The 19,025-nt window shown below is 36.4% G+C and overlaps 1 protein-coding gene and 1 non-coding gene across 2 annotated transcripts in view; one reads left to right on the plus strand and one right to left on the minus strand.

Moving 5' to 3' along the window:
- Positions 1-19,025, minus strand: part of MACROD2 (mono-ADP ribosylhydrolase 2) — a 2,173,194-nt gene that overhangs the window by 2,093,617 nt on the left and 60,552 nt on the right. The gene's annotated exons all lie outside the window — the stretch shown is intronic.
- LOC126012612 (small nucleolar RNA SNORA51) lies at positions 15,986-16,118 on the plus strand. Its single transcript, XR_007497063.1, has one exon. It is a non-coding gene; the product is annotated as a small nucleolar RNA SNORA51 (small nucleolar RNA).

Here is a 19,025-nt window from a genome sequence, read left to right on the forward strand (position 1 = left end):
AATACATCAAAAGGAGGAAATGTATGTGGACATGACAACATGATAACATAACTTGGGATATTTCTTTTCTATTCTTTTCTTTTTTCCAAAGTGAAGTTTAATGGCTATTTAAAAAAAAAAAAAAGCCCTAAGAATTCCAGGTCTTAGCTCTATGGCTAAAGAAATCATCTGTAGCTATGAATATAATCGTTCTTTTCTCACATTTCAGAACATCCCCTTCCTGGTAACTTCTCAGTATTCTAAAAAATATATATTCATTGATGATTGTGGTAATATTATAGCAACAACAGCAAGACAAAATTATAGTAAGTACCAAAGAGCAATATAATGTGAAAAATGATATTTAAAAAAGTGGAGAGAGGTGGTTAAAACCCACTCCTAGCATATATTTAACAGAAGTTCAATCCTCAACACGGTATAGCCTCAGGTTCAGCGCTGAACTGTCACTTCTTTTGGTAGAATATAGTGGTCCCTAGACCCTCTTAGTAGCATTTGGGAGACCTCAATTCCTGCCACCTTGTCAAAAAAAATTTTAGAAGCTTTCAAAATTAAAACCTGGAAATTAAGCCAAATAACTCTAGATATTTAGAGAATCACTTTCTCTATGGCTTAATAGCTAAAAACAGAGTAGCTATATGACCTTAAATAAATTATTGTAGCCATACCTCCATGTGCAAATGATTGACTCTATGACAATTAACCTAAGTGCCTTACACTTACATTAGCATAATAAGCTACCATCAAATAATTCTACAAAGGTGAAAAACATTTCAGCATGCATGTATATCCTGAATTCAGAAACCAGTTATAAGAAATATTTCTAATATATTATTTTGTAAGAAAAATAATTTAGTCTTGTTTTGTTTTGAGGGCCAATCCCAGGTATGCTCAGAGTTCACTACTGAGGTGAGTCAAGTACCATCTGTGGTGCCAGGGACTGAACTCAGGTGAGGCATGTACAAGGCAAGAGCCTTACATATTGTACTATTTCTCAAGACCCTGTAATAAGTATATCACAAATGAAAGCAGTATTTCTATTGTTGAGCATGAGGTGAAGCAAATCAATTTGACTCATGTTGCACTTAGCTCTAAAAATATCAATTTTCTTCTGAAGCATTATTTAATTTGTAGTAATGTGACTTTTAATATATGTAGTTGCCATAATATAACTTATATGTAAGTTTACATACAACATTCATAAAGGATTGTTTGTTTCTCTAAAAAATAAACTGCTAAAGAATGGTGTTGAAAAGTTTAAATTGTTTATATTGCCATTTAGTTTCCTTAGAAGAAATTAGAATCAAATCTGCATTTATGTGGAATGTGTCCTTAGCCTTAAGTATTTAAATTTAATATATTGAACAAATGTATTTCTATACATAGTTCATGTAATTTACTCAAAACAATCTTATAAGCTTCATCAGCACCATGTGTAAATATTTTCTTTCATTTTAAAAATGCACAAGAATTAATTTTCCTAAGCCCCAAATGTTATACTTGTTTGGTCCAATAGCTTAAATGATATAACAAAAATGTATGAATGCACCTAAATTCTACAATTTAATAGCATAAAGAATTATTAGTCTTCAACAACAAAATCAAATTACCTGTTTCTCACCAACTAATCTTTGTAAGTACAATAATGAAAATTACCACTAGGGGTCCCTTCTGTTTGAGTAGCAAATCATAGGTATTGATTTCACACAATACCGATTCCAATGAACGTTTTCTTATGTCCTTTTGTTTTTTGTAATAAATAGAACAGAAACTTGCCACTGTTCCCACATGGATAATTTATATTTACACAAAGCAGTTGTTCACATTTTATACATGACTGTCCTTATCCAATTAAGCTGAAATATTTTTCAGTATAAACATGTGATAATAACTATTCTTACACTAATGTCAGGAGGGGAAAGAAATCATATGTAGACAGTGATAATGTAGCTTTTATTAAATAATAATAAATAAAAGTAAAAAAGTATAAAATTATATTCAACTCTCAATATAGAAAAAAAATCAGGGATTTTAGCCAACTAATAGAGAGTTGATGGATTAAAAAATAAATTACTAAGGTATTAGGTAAACCAAAAGGGACACTTTGGCTAAACAGATTTGAGATTATTACTGAAAATGATGAGCCAGGGAAGTGGGGTTAAGAAGAGATGCTGGGGCCGTCAAGGTGGCACTAGAGGTCAGGTGTCTGCCTTGCAAGCGCTAGCCAAGGAAGGACTGTGGTTCGATCCTCCGGCATCCCATATGGTCCCCCCAAGCCAGGGGCATTTTCTGAGCGCTTAGCCAGGAGTAACCCCTGAGAATCAAACGGGTGTGGCAAAAAAAAAAAAAAAGAAGAGATGCTGACTTGCCCAGATACTGAAAATTAAATCAAAGATGAAGATTTACCAGTGGCTCAGCAGGATTCAAGTTCCAATGGACCTATGCAATTCTGTCAAAGACTGAACCTGGTCAAAAAGGACTTGGAAGAACCTGACCAAAGTTTGTGAGTTTCTCTGTCTATTCAAGGAAACAAGATATTTTCTTCTTTCTCCCAAAATAATTATTCTTCTTTCCTTGAAATAATATTAGATTAATTTCTGATGTTATCTTTTGTTCATTAAAGACTAGCTGAATCATCCATGATACTTGGTAGTCAAAAATATCTGCCACGAGGCACAAGAACCCAAGCACATAAAAAAATTCTAGTAAAAGAAAAACATAGAATAATTATTGAAGCAAACAATATATTACATGCCTTAGTCTGAAAGACAATTGAGAAACTATCTAGAGGTTGCACTTGACGCATCTTTGCAGTTTGGAAGTCCTTGTGATGGTCTCATGTGTTCCAGTAAACTTTCTGAATGACCCACAAAACAGCAAGCATAAATGCCATCTATAAATGATCTTTGGGTGTTTTCTTTAATGTGTATCTTCAACTCAAAAGGCATAAGGAAAAAGACAGCTTTAATTCTCAATGACATTAAATCAGGGAACATGAAGGAAATTGAAAAACATTATTCTGAAATCCAAAAGTCAGTTATTAGAAAAAACTGTAAATAATTGAAAAAAGTTCAAAACAATTAATAAGACTACACGTTAATAACCAACGAGCCTGCATTCTACTACATTCCAATTGAAACTTGTATTTATAGTCATCCCTCCTTTCATATCCTGTTTACAAAACAGTCCAGTCTCATTAGACTTGGCCTATTTACAAAAGTACAGCAAGGATAGCCTTTAATCACTTAGATCTTTTGAAGTTGATTTGCTGGAATTTTTCATAAAGAATCTCTGATTAAATTTTTTAAAGTTGAGCCTAAGAAGCGCTGCCAAGAACGTACTATCAGATTTACCAGTAATAGCTATAGATTTTGGTGAATTCCTCTCTTTACAAAGTTGCCAAGGTATATTTAAGTTCTTAAACTTGCCAGTAAATTTTCTTACACTTCTGTAAGGCTTAGAAACAATAAACTAGGTATTAATTCATTTTTCTACAAGAGAACTTTATAAGCTTTTGACTTTTCTTAAATATTGATATCTGATTTTACTATATCCTGTTCAAATATCACATTCCAAAGTCTTAGATGTCTAACTTTTTCAATGTTTATCAAAGTAGACAGACTCTATCTAAATTTATACAAATGATTTTAATGTAATGGGAATAAGCATATTCAAAAGTTTGACTTCTAGAAGAATCCAGAATCGAGCCTAACTAAAATATCACAAGTTGAAGGCAGCTTAAGAAAGTTCTTTAACTGAAATAATACCATGTTATAATAGCCATAAAAGTCATAACCATTCATCATAGTTCATTCAGACCCATCTAGATGCTTTCTATTAATTTTTACTTTTTATTTGGAACTTGGAGTGAAACCCTGGGCTATATTTAGGCTTTCCTTATTCCTGATATGTTTAGGGTTTACTTACTTCTGGCTATGTATTCAGGGATAACTCCTAGTAGTTCAGGAGATCAAATATGGTGGCAAAGAGTGAACTTGAGTCCGCCATGTGCAAGACAAGCACCACACCAATGTACTATATCTCTAATCCCTAAATGGCTCTTTTGTTATTCTTTGGTTTTGGGGGGGTTCACCCAGCAGTGCTCCTGGCAGGGCTTAGGGAACCCTATCTGGTACAGGAGTAGAACCCAAGTCAGCCACGTGCAAAGCAACCCTATCCACTCATCCAATTTTTTGTTTATTTGCTTTTTTGTTTTGTTTTTTGTTTGTTGTTTGTTTTGTTTTTCCTTTACTTTTTCCTTTCTATTTTTTTTTCTTTTCAAGCAGAACCACATAACCTGAACCATCTTGTTCTGAGGGGATATATTGAGGGGAAAAATGGATGGTACCAAGACCAAATAGTTGTATGAACTATTGAGTAAAAATTAAAAAAATGATCAGACTTAAACACCAAATCTAAAGCCAACAACAATAGAATCGATACCCAATCTACAACAAGCTAGACACAGAGGGGACCAATTATATTAGCAGCCCGGACGGCAGATGAGAAGGATATGGGATGCAGGCTGGGAACAGGGGTGGAGGGAGGACAACACTAGTGGTGGGAATTCCCCTGATTTATTGTCACTATGTACCTAAAATATTACTGTGAAAGATCTGTAATTCACTTTGGTCACAGTAAAAATCATTAAAAAAAAAAAAAAGCCTAAAAAACAGCTAACAGAATGGAAAAAAATTTCACACTCAACACATCAGATAAAGGGTTGATATCTTTGATATACAAAGCACCCAGAAAGGTGAGCTCCACAATACCTAATAAAGCCATAGAAAAATGGGAAGAAGAAATGAATAGACACTTTTCCCAGGAAGACCGACATATGGCCAAGAGAAACATGTAAACATGTTTACCATCACTCATCATTAGGGTATCCAATTTAAGACAACAATAAGGTACTACCTGACACCAGTGAGAATGGTGTACACATCAAAAATATAACAAGGGGAAGTGTTCAAATGAAGTGAAAGGGGGGCAACACAAGGCCACAACTATCCATTATAATTAAAGAAACCAGCAACAACAAAAACCGTGGTTTAAAATGAACAGGTATGCAATCAACCTCTAACTACAAAGGTCTAAAATAATGTCCTAATATATTTATCCACAGAACCAGGTACAGAATATTCTTGGAAGGTGGGACTCCAGCTGTAGTGATTACTAACAATAAGTTCTAATATCTTAATTTTACCAGGTATAAAATAACCCTTCAGCTTCTTTGTCCACAGTGGTCCTTGGAAACAAAGGGTGGATACCCTAACTTTAAACCTTGGTGTTTAATCATACTGGATACCATATACAGTGCCATTATGACAATGTCTCAATGAAATACTCTAATTTACCCATTTCATTTTGTTCATGTCTTCTATCAGGACCCAAAGCATATAATCATTCAGACCACTGGAACAGTCAATGACACACTACAAACTTATGTTACAGGTCCCATTCTTCGACCACATTTTTGCAAATTACTACTTCCTTTTTCTTTGTCTCTCTCTCTCTTTCTCCTTTCCCTCTCTCCTTTATTATTCTTCATCAATTCAATAAATAAATAAATAAAGCCCTCACTGTCAGTTGCTCTTAGGAAAGGTACCTCTATACTTAAGATGTAGCAAACACTACTACATAGAGTAGCCACATCTTAGAGTCCTCACTACAACATTGCTTAGTACTCTAGACATGAAAACTGTGCTTATCCTAAAAAGCTCCAACCACTATAAAACCCTGAAACCTTTATTCAGCAAAGTCCACCTCCATCAGTGATGAAGAACTTTGAAAGTGGAAAACCTTCTAACACCAACGCACTTGCCCAATCTTTCTTAAGGCACCATTATAACAATAATACTTGGAAACTATTTAATAGAAGATGGCATTGGAAATTATCACTTTGAATAAGAATTGGGAATTAAAGAAGGAAAAGTGATATGAATGATACCCCTTCACAGTGCAAGTTTGTAGTGCATCACTTCTATTAATTAAAACTTTAAACCGTGCTATAAAGTGTAGCAATTATAGTATCATGGTATATAGATCAGTATAATCAAATTGAATATACAGAGATATATACCCAGGTATATAATATGTTGATTTTTGATAAAGGAGACTGAAGAGAACTTTTGGAACCATAAGGAAGACTTTATCCTAGGCCGAAGCCTAGGATCTGAGCAAAAACCAAGATCACTCATTACAGAAGACTGATTACAACAACAATGATGGAACAGAACTTCTAGAACTGTGAAGATTCTATCCTAGACTTTGTCCTATGACCTGTGCAAATACCAAGATCTCTAGATATAGAAGCCTGATTTTATCATCTACAACTGAGCAGAAAGTGTCCTGGAACCACAAAGACCTTGGGGTGTAGTAATGAACATGTATGAAGCCAGTAGTCGTTCCCATGAATGTACGGAGCCAGTAGTTGTTCCCATGACAGTATGCTTCAAGGGCGGAGAAACCCTGAATCTCTTAGGTCAAGGGAATTCCCTTTCTTATTTCCCTATTACTTAATGTGCCTATGCAAAAAAAAGGAAGAAGGAAGGAAGGAAGGGAGGGAGGGAGGAAGGGAGTAAGGGAGGGAGAGAGGGAGGGAGGGAGGGAGGGAAGGAGGGAAGGAGGGAAGGAGGGAAGGAAGGAAGGAGGAAAGGAAGGAAGGAAGGAAGGAAGGAAGGAAGGAAGGAAGGAAGGAAGGAAGGAAGGAAGGAAGGAAGGAAGGAAGGAAGGAAGGAAGGAAGGAGGGAAGGAAGGAGGGAAGGAAGGAGGGAAGGAAGGAGGGAGGGAGGGAGGGAAGGAAGGGAGGGAGGAAGGAAGGAAGGGAGGAGGGAGGGAGGGAGGGAGGGAGGGAGGGAGGGAGGGAGGGAGGGAGGGAGGGAGGGAGGGAGGGAGGAAGGAAGGAGGGAGGGAGGGAGGGAGGGAGGGAGGGAGGGAGGAAGGAAGGGAGGAAGGAAGGAAGGAAGGAAGGAAGGAAGGAAGGAAGGAAGGAAGGAAGGAAGGAAGGAAGGAAGGAAGGAAGGAAGGAAGGAAGAAGAAAGAAAGAAAGAGAAAGAAAGAAAGAAAGAAAGAAAGAAAGAAAGAAAGAAAGAAAGAAAGAAAGAAAGAAAGAAAGAAAGAAAGAAAGAAAGAAAGAAAGAAAGAAAGAAAGAAAAAGAAAAAATAAAGAAAAAAAGAAAGAAAGAGGGGCACAAAACCTTGCCACACCAGCACTCCTTTTTTTCTCTTCTTTTTCACTTCACTTTTTTCTTCTTTTTATTTTCCTTCTTTTTCACTCTTGTGGTTATTATTTGGTGATTCTTTCACTGCTGGGTGCTTTTTATTTATTTTTTTGATAGCTATCTTTTCTTTGTTTCTTCCAGCAGAAGCACACAAAGTGAATCATCTTGTTCTGCCTCATAAATTGAGGGGGAAAATAAAAATGTCCGGTACCAGGACCAAACAGCCATATGAATGCTGAGTGGAATTAAAAAATGATCTAACTTAAACATCAAACCTAAAGTCAACAACAGAATCGATACCCTATCTACAACAAGCTATACAAAGAGGGGAATAGTTTCACTAGCACTCCGGGTTGGGGGGGTGGGGACAAATTGATATGGGACACATGCTGGAAAAAGGGTTGGAAGGAGAACAACCCTGGTGGTGGGAATGGCCCTGATTCATTGCCACTATGTACCTTAATACTACTGTGAATTATTCACTCTTTGGTCACAAAAAAAGAAAAAGAAAAATAACTGAAAATTAAAGTTTTCAAGCTGAATAAACAAAGGTAAATTATTGTTTCTGAAAAATAAATAAATAAATAAAAACTCAAAATGAAAGCTTCACCAAGAATACTTCACCAAACCAGACTTTAATTCAAATTTGAACGAAGGATACACAGCTTCATGAATTAACAACAGTCAGAATTTTTGAAGGGGGGGTGTTCTTTTTTATGACTGAAACCCAATTACAAACCAATTACAAACTCGAAACCAATTTTAAAAAAGCTGAATTGTCCATGTTAAGGAAAGGTAGACCCAACAAACACACCAAACTCCTAACAAAAGATGACATTTAATCCCATGATATGTAATGCATTCCAGAAATGCAAGCAGAGTTTAATATATACAAGTCAATCATTATAATACATCATATCAGCAAACAAAAATAAAAATCATGATCATATCAGCATATGCAGAGAATGCATTCAACAAGGTCCAACATTTATTCATGATAAAAATTCTCCAGAAAGTGAGAATTGAAGAAACTTTCTGCAATATAGTAAAGGCCATTTACAGCATGCCTATGGCAAATATTATACTCAATGCAAAAAAACAAAAGCTATTTCTCTAAGATCTGGCATAAGACAATGCTCTAAGCACTCACATTCAACATAGTACTGAAAGAACTTGCCATAGCTATTAGGCAAGAAAAAGATATCAAGGGTATCCGATAGAAAGAAAGAAGTCAAGGTCTGTTGCAGATCACAAACACACACATATATGTATGTATATATATACACACACAAAGCCCCTCTGTTCCATTTCTTCCTTCAAAGCAAGTATTTATTAAGTTTTAGTCTAGTTCATCTATCAAGAGGTGACAGAGCAGTGTTGAAGTCTTTTGCTACTGTTGTGTTGCTATCCGTGTCTTCTTCAAGTCTATTAGCAGTTCTTTTAAGAACTTTTCTGGTCTCTCATTAGGTGCATATATGTTTATGAGTGTTATGGTGTACATGTCCTTTGATCAATAAATTACCTTTGCTGTCTCATAATCTTTTTAGCCTGATGGCTATGTCATCATTTTGAGGAGGTTGTTTGCTTAAAGAATGTCATCCAATCATTAACTTTGAGTCTGTATTTGCTCTATTCATGTGTTTCTTGTAGACAACAGAATTTTGGGCTCAATTTTTTAATCCTTCCTGTCATTCTATGTCTCTTAATTTGTGTTAGTCCACTGACACTAAAATTACTGTCCTGGAGTTTTATGTCATCTTTCAATGGAAGTGTGATATATTTGTGGGGTTATTCTTTGTTGGTTTATTATCTTCCCCTTAGGCTGCAATAGTATCCTCTGGCACCATTCCTTTTGCATGGGCCCATTAAAGTCAGAAAATATTAGAAACTAAGAGTTATTATCCATTAGGGATGAAGATCTCTTACTACAGGAATCGACCATCTACCAGTACAAACCTTGAATTTACACCAACTGGCCACAGTCTGGTCTCTCCTCTCAATCTCTAGAATAGTTCTAGAAATTGGAGTTTCTCCTAACCCTGAAGAGAGATGGGGCATATCCCCTTGTAGCAGGACACTCCTATAGAGGATGAGAGGCCCAAGGCCATCTCCCAGCTCATCATTTTTATTTGACCTGTCCATCTTTACATTGGCAAAGCCTAAGTGACCCTGATGTTACAGTGAGACCATAAAGGCAGGCTGGCCTAGAAAGATTGAAGATCATCTAAGAATGAATGGAACTGTCATGACACTTACTTGCCCCAGGATGGGCTAACCCACTAACCTACAGAGAAAACTGTGTTTGAGGAGAACCTTTCCTGGGACCTTGAAGAAAAACTATTAAGACAAATTAGTGTTCCTGGAGCCTGCCGATGGTCTAAGGCAGGATGCTTCATACTTTGTTTTTAGGCTAAAGTTTCCTTATGTTTTCCCAATTGTTGCTGCGCCTATGCAAAATATTATATATTGTGTACCTATATAAAAATATTGCCAAACTTTATATTTATCTTTAAAGGCATAGACCATTATCTTAGAATCATGGGATATGAATTATTTTGTTTTTCTATAGTCAATTAGGGGGAGATGTTGGTTACTGGTCCTACCCTAATCAATCAATATTTGTTCTCCACCCTAGGATGTGATCTGGTGATAGAATAGTAGATTATTCCCTACTTAGTTTTCCTCTCCCACCCTAGGGTGTGGCCTGGTATTTGTCAATTAAAGCAGGGGTCTGAGGAAGGCAGAGGCTAATTCTTTGGTCTTCTTCCACTAAGCTGCATTCCTTCTTAGGAGCAGAAAGCTTGGATGGTTGAATTCTGTGCTGGATTTCTGAATCCATTCTTGTTCCTTTTTACTGGGTGGATCACTTCCTGTATCAAAGTTTGCTTCCAGGCCTGTGTCTCACCAGATCCTCATTTTGGAGTCCTGGGTTCCACTAGCAATTCTTGTCTTAAAACATCTGCTTTTTAATTCTTCTCTTAAAGGTCATTTACCATTTCTGAAGTTCCTGAGATGTTGTTTATCTATGAAGCTGTATATTATTCCTTGAAATCTGAGTCTAGCTGGGTAACGTATTCTTGGTGGAGTGTAGATTTCATTGAGTTTTTTCACTATGTCCCACCACTGTCACTGGGCCTGGACGATTTTCTTTGGTAAAACAGCTATAAATCTGAAGGATGCTCTTTTATATATATTTCCTCTTTTTTTAAAAAAATGCTGTTTTCAGTATTCCATTACTATGGTTTTCATAGTGTGATTAGTGTTTTTATTTGGGTCTCTTTTAGCTGGTACTCCTTGAGAATCCAGCACTTCGGTGCACACGTCTCTAACTCTGGTAACTTCTGAGCAATGATGTCTTTTTGCTTCTTCAAAGGAGTTTCCTTTCTGGCTCTCTGGAATACCAATGATTCTTATGTTGTTTCTCTTGAATTTATCCTAAAATTCTCTTGTCATCTCTTCATGACTGAGGGTTTTTTCCCATCTTGCTGTCTACAGGTTTTCTGAAAAACCTTCAAGTTCACTTGATTGAGTCCTCAGAAGGTGTTACTCTGCTGCTGATGCCTTCTAATGAAATTTTCATTTCACCTACCAAGATTTTTCACTTCTGATATTTCTGTATGTTTTTTATTTCTGCTCTCATATCTTCCTGTTTTTAATGGTAGCATGTTCCATTGTCTCTTTGAGCTCCTTGAACATCCTAAGCACTTCCACTCTGAACTCTATTTCAGAATAGGGGATTCCTATTAATTGGATGTGCAAGGTGAAGTTTTTACTCATAAAGCATAGTGGGATTTTTGCATTCCTTTACCATGGTCCCTTTCGTAGTCACAAGGTGCTTCTTTCTATGTCTTCCCCAGAGGGGGAAAGTCTCAGAAGATTTTATGTGGGTGAGAGATTATCTTGTGGCCATGTGAGTGGCCACCTGCTTGGGAGGACTTTAGATGTGGCCTCTACCTGCAGAAGGGTGGATAAAAATCCATTCATTTGGGGGCCGGGCGGTGGCGCTAAAGGTAAGGTGCCTGCCTTGCCTGCGCTAGCCTTGGACGGACCGCGGTTCGATCCCCCGGTGTCCCATATGGTCCCCCAAGCCAGGAGCAACTTCTGAGCACATAGCCAGGAGTAACCCCTGAGCGTTACCGGGTGTGGCCCAAAAACCAAAAAAAAAAAAAAAAAAATCCATTCATTTTTGGCATGCCCACCAGTTCTGCTTCTGGTCTGTGCATTCTTCCTCCAAGCCTTGGCCTCCAAGTATGCTGTGAATCTATGCATATGGGTATAGCCTCTACCTCATATTTATTCTTTGGTTTTAAAAAAAAGAGGATTCTGGAAGTATATGTGGGAAAGGTGAATAATAGGAAAGTATGGAATGTCTTCTTCCTAAGGTCTCACAGTCTTATGGATATTTATTACCAAACAGACTCTATTTACCAGAGATATTTTATTTGGTGTCTCTAGAAATTCCATTGACTCTGGAATTAGACACAAGGGAGAGGTCGGGAAATGAATGTTTGGCTCCTAAGTCTTAAGACTCTCATGGTGAGAGCTTTCTATTTCCAAATTTGTTTCTGGAACCTGAGATCCTCCTTTGGCCTCACAATAAAATTAAGTGATGAATCTGCATAAGGGACGATTCTCAGTGAACAGTCTGTATAGTTAATTTTTGATAAAGTTGCTGAGAATATGCAATGGAATAAAGATAGCTAATTCAACAAATAGTCCTGGAAAAACTGGGTAACAACATAATGACATTTAAGAAATTAAAAGCTTGATCCACCGGACATACTTGATACAAAAGTCAACTCAAAGTGGATCAAAAACCTTGAGATCCAACTAAAAAAACTGAGTCCGACTGGAGATCAACAACAAAATTCAAAAACTCTATCTAAAAATAGGAAGAACAAATTAAGTCACAAATAAGTGGATCACCAATAAGCACAAGAAAACGTGCTCACTATCACTTATCATTAGAAAAATCCAAATCATACAGCAATGAGATATCATCATACACTACTGAGAATGAAACATATCAAAAATGGTAGGAACAATCTGTGCTGGCAGGCTGTGGTGAAAGAAAAACTTTTATCCATGCTGTTGGAAATGTTGCTGGTTCAGCCTCTGTGGAAAACTGTATGGGGCTCCAACTAAAAAAAACTGAGTCCAACTGGAGATCAACAACAAAATTCAAAAACTCTATCTAAAAATGGGAAGAGCAAATTAACAGTCACCTATCAGAACAAAATAAGTGGATCACCAATAGACACAAGAAAACATGCTCACTATCACTTATCATTAGGAAAATCCAAATCATACAGCAATGAGATATCATTACACACCATTGAGAATGAAACATATCAAAAATGGTAGGAACAATCTGTGCTGGCAGGCTGTGGTGAAAGAAAAACTTTTATCCATGCTGTTGGAAATGTTGCTGGTTCAGCCTCTGTAGAAAACTGTATGGGAAGTCCTCAATAAAATTTAAATTGAGCTGCCATCTTATATAGCAATTCCACCTTTGAGTATTAATCACCAGATCTTAAAAATATCCCTTCAAAGCAGCATATACTACTCATTATTATTCAATGCTACACTTAGCACAAGAACTAAGTTATAGAATCAACCTTAGATGAATGGATTATAAAGATGTACAATATACACAAATGGTATATATACCATGCTATAAAGGGAAGTAATAGAGGAACTAGGGTCACGACTTTAGAGTGATGGTGTGAGAGAATGGTATAGCTATAAATCCAAAGCACACACTCAGCACTACAAAACATGATATAAGGGGCCAGAGCATTAGCACAATGGTAGGGTATTTGCCTTGCACACAGCTGACCCAGGATAGACCTGGGTTCAATCCGAAGCTTCCCATATGGTCGCCCAAGCCAGGAGCAATTTCTGAGAGCATAGCCAGGAGTAACCCCTGAGCGTCACCGGGTATGGCCCAAAACCAAATAAACAAGCAAACAAAAATACACGAGATACACTGCAACCACCAAACTTTGTAATATGCCTGTCAAGGTGGCAAGTGTGCGGATAGATTATGAGAACACTGGTGATGGAATGTTATATGCCTAAGTCTCACTCATCTATGGGTTTTAAGAAAAATGAAAGACATTCTTGCAATAATTTTCAGTGACAAAAGAGAGGAGAGCTGGAAGTTCCAGCTCACTTCATGAAGCTCACCACAAAGAGTGATGGGTGTAGTTAGAGAAATAACTATATTGAGAACTATCCTAACAATGAGAATGAATGAGAGAAGTAGAAAGCCTGTCTTGAGTACAGGCAGTGGTGGCGGTGGTGGGGTGGGGAGGAGGGGAGGAGGGAGATTTGGGAAATTGGGGATGGAAATGTTGCACTGGTGAAAGAGGGTGTTCTTTACATGACTGAAACCCAACCATAATCATGTTTGTAATCAAGGTGTTTAAAGAAAGATATTAAAAATAGTATCAAATAAATTTTAATGACATTTATATAAAGAAGGAACTTGTCCAAGCTATAATCAGAAGCACATTTAGGGTAACAAAATCTTTCACTTAAAAAATTATAAAAAGGGGATAGAGCAGTGGTGCAGCAGTAGGGCATTTACTTTGCACACGGCTGACCTAGAACTGTGGTTCAATCCCCCAGCGTCCCATATGGTCCCCCAAGCCAGGAGCGATTTCTGAGTGCATAGACAAGAGTAACCCCTGCACAGCACTGGGTGTGGCCCAAAAACCAAAAACTAATGAGAATATTATATTCTTAAAAAGTAAAACCCGTAAGTGGCAATTTAGATTAATATTTATTTTTCAATTAGAGTTGAAAGAAAATTGAAAACTTCCATTTATGTATGAAATACTTATCTCAATATAATTACATGTTGGAAAATAAATCAGGAGATATAAAAATGGTAATAAAAACATTTTAATACAAGGAAGATAATACTAGATTTGGGAACAACATTTTCAACTGAACCAAACCACTATAAATCATCAATATATCAAAACTTAAGTCAGAAGTAGGTCATGAACACCACCAAGTTTGGCCCAAAAAATAAAATTAAATTAATGGTATTAATTTATCCAGTTATTTATTCAATCACCAAATATGCATTCTATACTGAACTGTGTAAAATACAAGTATACCCACATTAAACATGATCCCTGGATTCTAAAAATTACAAAGGTGACAGAGAGACTATACATGGATCAAGATTTCTTGTTTTGCATATAGCTGACTCTAATATCCAAGCACCTCAGGAGAGATTCCCACTTACAGAGTCAGAAATAATCTCAGAGCACTTTCAGATGTGGACTGAAGACCAAAAATATCTATGAGTAAAAATAACAATAAAAATTAAATTCCAGAATGTGAATAAGAAATAATCCATTTCAATAGATCAATATGCTTTCTAACAACAGAGGTGAGAACAGTAGGAGGAGAAACAATTACACTGAACACTAGCCATCAGATAAAAAATTGAATTGGCCTACATTTAATTATCATTAAATTATCATTAAATGTCAGATGTAACAAAAAGGCACTCTTACTCTTAGAACTATGTACAGCTAGCTTGCTCTGCTGACCAACTGACCAGCAGAAAGAAAGGAGATGAAGTAATGTATTGGGGTACAAGACTAATGATATTTTAGGAAAGTCAAATACTCCCAACCCCACCCCCACACTTAAACCTTCATTCATATATCCATCAACTGTAGAGTAAAAAAATGGGTATGAAATCATGTAATCGGTAAAGTCAAAAGATAGAATTGACTTTTCAACAACTAAAGCACTTTTTAAAGCTACCACAAGAGGGCAGCATTATAAAGACTATGAATAACATGCCACAAAGTGGGGGAATGACGCTAAAACATCCATATAAACTGAATTTTAAGTACTTAAAGGAAAGTATTTTTCCAAGCTTGAATACCTGCAATTTTTGTAGGGTAATGGAGGATATGGGCATTTGTTTTAGGCCACATCCAGAAGTGCTCGGGGCTTACTCCTGGCTCTGTGATCAAGTATTACTTCTGGTAGGCTCAAGGGACCATATGGGTTACAGGACTCAAATATGGATAGAGTTTCACTTTTATATACAGCTGACCTCCATTCAATCTCAGGAACCCCAGATGTCCCTGAGACTTGCCAGGAATGTATCCTAGGCTCAAAGATAGAATAATCCCTAAGTAAAGTGGTTTGTCCCCACAAAAAAAAAAAAAATTAATTAAAAAAAATAGATGGCAGAGAAAAAGAAATCTTTTGAAAAATTTAAATTGTCTGTTTTCTCAAATCCTAATCAACCTATATCCAGTTCTGGTTTCTGGACCCATCAAAAATGCTATGGATACATGTGCTGCTGGTAGCTTCTGTACCACACATGAAGGATTTTTATTTTGTTCCTGTACTTCCTATTGTAACTGTCTTAACTGAACAATATTATTTTCTGATGATTCTTTGCATGTAGCATAGTTAAAAACCACAAGATTATCTTTTGACATTTATAGTACTGAGTTAATCTTCTAATTTTTATTTAAGTTTAGGTCATTACTCTCCATTAATATTAATATACATATATATTTGGATATGCATTAGCATCTCAAATCTAACATGCCCATATCTAAATGATCAATTTGGAGCAAAAATGTATGACTCCTCTATTCCTTTGTTGTGAGTGGATAATAGAAGTATCCTTTTTTGTTTGTTTGTTTTTGTTTTTGTTTTTGGGTCACACCTGACAGCGCTTAGGGGTTACTCCTGGTTCTACACTCAGAAATCGCTCTATCCTCCCGATTCTTACCACAGGCTGTGTTCTTTACACTGACTGTCTAGAAAGAGGAGGTACAGTAAATGCGCCCCATATAAACCTCAACACAGGCCCTTTACCTGGTCTGTATTGTGAATTGGGAGACAACAAAAAAAGAAAAGAAATCGCTCCTGGCAGGCTCGGGGACCATATGGGATGCTGGGATTCAAACCACTATCCTCCTGCATGCAAGGCAAACACCCTACCTCCATGCTATCTCTCTGGCCCCCATATTTTTACTTTTATTTCTATCATCACTACCATTAGTTTAGTTTCAGCAGATAACAATTTTAGGGAGTGTTTTTTTAGTATTATGATACCTCACTGTGTGAATAGAATTCATTGGTGGAAATATATAGGTGTATTTCCTTTACCATAGCATCTATGTCTAAGAACCATACCATTCCCAATTCCATATTCATCTAACTTGCCTGATCCCTTACTAAATCTGAATATGGAATTTAGTTTTTTGGACTTAAACAACTACCATAACAAACTGTCATAAGCACTGCAATTTGTTTCTTTCCATCTGGCAACTTTATTGAGAGTGCTTTGTTTGTTGGATAGAGGTGAATGAAAGCACAATTATTTTAGTAACAATTTTTATTTCTGTTGGTATACCCTGTCAGATAGGACATCTAAGTGTGAGCTACCTCATCCAATGAGACATTCAGGTGAGTCACCTGTGGTATATATTGTGAACTGAAATTTAATTCCCACATTGTCTCTCTCCATTTCATCCTACTCATCAATTTAGAATGATCCCTCTAAACTAAAAACTAGGGATCAAAGCAATAGTGCAGCACATAAGTGGCTTGCTTTAAAAGCAACCAACCCAGTTTCAACCCCAACACCATATATAGCCTCCTGATACCCAAGTGCAAAGGAGACAGAAGTCCTTAGCACCATTGGATATGGCACAAAACAAACAAACAAAAAAATTATAGAAAACTAATCACATCAACTGCCCCTCTTTTCACTGTTTAACAATTAAGAGGCTACATATAGCCAAGAAACAACTGATGTTTCATTTCACCCCTTTTTATTATACCAGGCCTTATCAAAGAATGCAACAAACAGGCTCTTGACAAAATTAGCTTATCCTACAAGGCCCTTATATGTGTTTGCCAGGCCTACCAGTTTATTTTGACTGCTCAGGAGGCATATTTTCTATTGGCCACCAGACGCAAGAAAATGAACATGATTTTACTCCCAAATTCAGTAAACATCACTTATTGGAAATTTTCTCAATCTAGAAACTTAGCAAATTATCTTCCTTAGCATTTGTCTTCCAGATTAAATTAATAACCATCAACTTGATTCTACTTTCAACATACTTCTTACACCCATCTCTCTTCATTCTCCAGTAAGGGTTCATTAATTCTTTTCCTCAGCAACCTTATGATCATTGTATATCCTCTTTTATCACTTATATAAGGTTTTCTTAATATGAAAGTTTAATTATAATCACTCAATTTCTCATAAAGCAAAGGCAGAATTCTCAGACCAGTTGACCAAAGTCAAAAATAGAGGCACCAGTCACATCAACATCACTTGGCTGCATTAATCACACATATTAAATTTATGGTCCTACCTCTGAATTATTAAAACAGAATATAAATTTTATATATGTATATATTAAGATATACACTAATATCTATATATTAATTTGTAAATTGTGAAAATACTGGAAAGTAAGATCTTTCTTCAGCCTTAGTCATTCACTCACACAGCTCAATTCCTAGAAATAGCTGACTGCACTCTACAAGACTAAATCTGCATAGCTTCCCTCCTATCTTGTAGTGTTCATCCACCCTGCTTCCAAATTCATTTTCTTTGTTTTAAATTGGTATTTTTCTTTTTATTTCTTTTCTTTTTCTTTTTCCTTTTTTGTTCTCTGGGCCACACCCGGTGATGCTCAGGGGTTACTCCTGGCTACACGCTCATAAATTGCTCCTGGCTTGGGGTACTCTATGGGACATCGGGGATCAAATCGTGGGTTGATCCAACCTAGGTCACATGCATATAAGGCAAATGCCCTACTGCTGCGCCACCACTCTGGCCCCCTAACTTGTTATTTCTATAAAGTCCTTCATTTATTTTGTTTAATTTCTGTGATATACTTGAAATCAAAACATAGCTAACTTATGCTTTAACTCTTTGGAAGTCCTTCAATTAAAACCTTTCTCCTTTATCCCTAAGTTCCCCTACATCACTATATTTTGGTTTATAATTTAATGAATATTTAAGCAGAATTTTCATTGCTGTCAATTTTGCATCCCAAATACCAAAAGCAAAGCTAGGAGAGCTTTGAAAATGTGAACTGAACTAAACTATAAATCAGAGTTAGTGGTCCTAGTGGAGTAAATTATTATTTTCTAATTCTGATGAAGTCAGTTTCTGTGTAGAAGCAATAAGCATACTTTTTCTCTTTATAGCAATAATACATAAGCAGAAGCAAGCAGATAAAAGCTAAACTTAAAGAATCTAACACAAGATACAATTCAGCAGTGATTATAATTATTTCATTTGGGGGTAGGGACATCCAGCAACGCTCACATCCAGCAACGCTCATGGGTCACTCTAAGAAATTGCTCCAGACAGGCTCGGGGGACTATGAGATGCTGGGATCGAACCACTGTCCTCCTACATGCAAGGCAAACGCCTTACCTACATGCTATCTCTCCAGCCCCAGCTATTTTACTTTTAAATAGATTAATAATTAAAAGCACTTCCAAATGGACGAGTAATCTTGATGTTTTAGTGAAAAAATGAAATTTGAACACCTAAAGGAACTATATAACAGGTAAGATTATCTATGTTTAGAATAGGAAGAAACTGATGCCTTGAATATAAATTTTGAATGCCAGATATATAAAACTATGAGAGAAAAAGAGGTAGCTAGACACTTTTTCACTATAAGGATAACTTAATCAAAGTAGAATCTCTAACAATGGCATATAGCAATTTGAAAATCAAAATTATGTCTATGGCTGAGCTAATAATAGAAGTACTAT

This window comes from Suncus etruscus, chromosome 6 (genome assembly GCF_024139225.1).
Source record: "Suncus etruscus isolate mSunEtr1 chromosome 6, mSunEtr1.pri.cur, whole genome shotgun sequence".
Lineage (NCBI taxonomy): Eukaryota > Metazoa > Chordata > Mammalia > Eulipotyphla > Soricidae > Suncus > Suncus etruscus.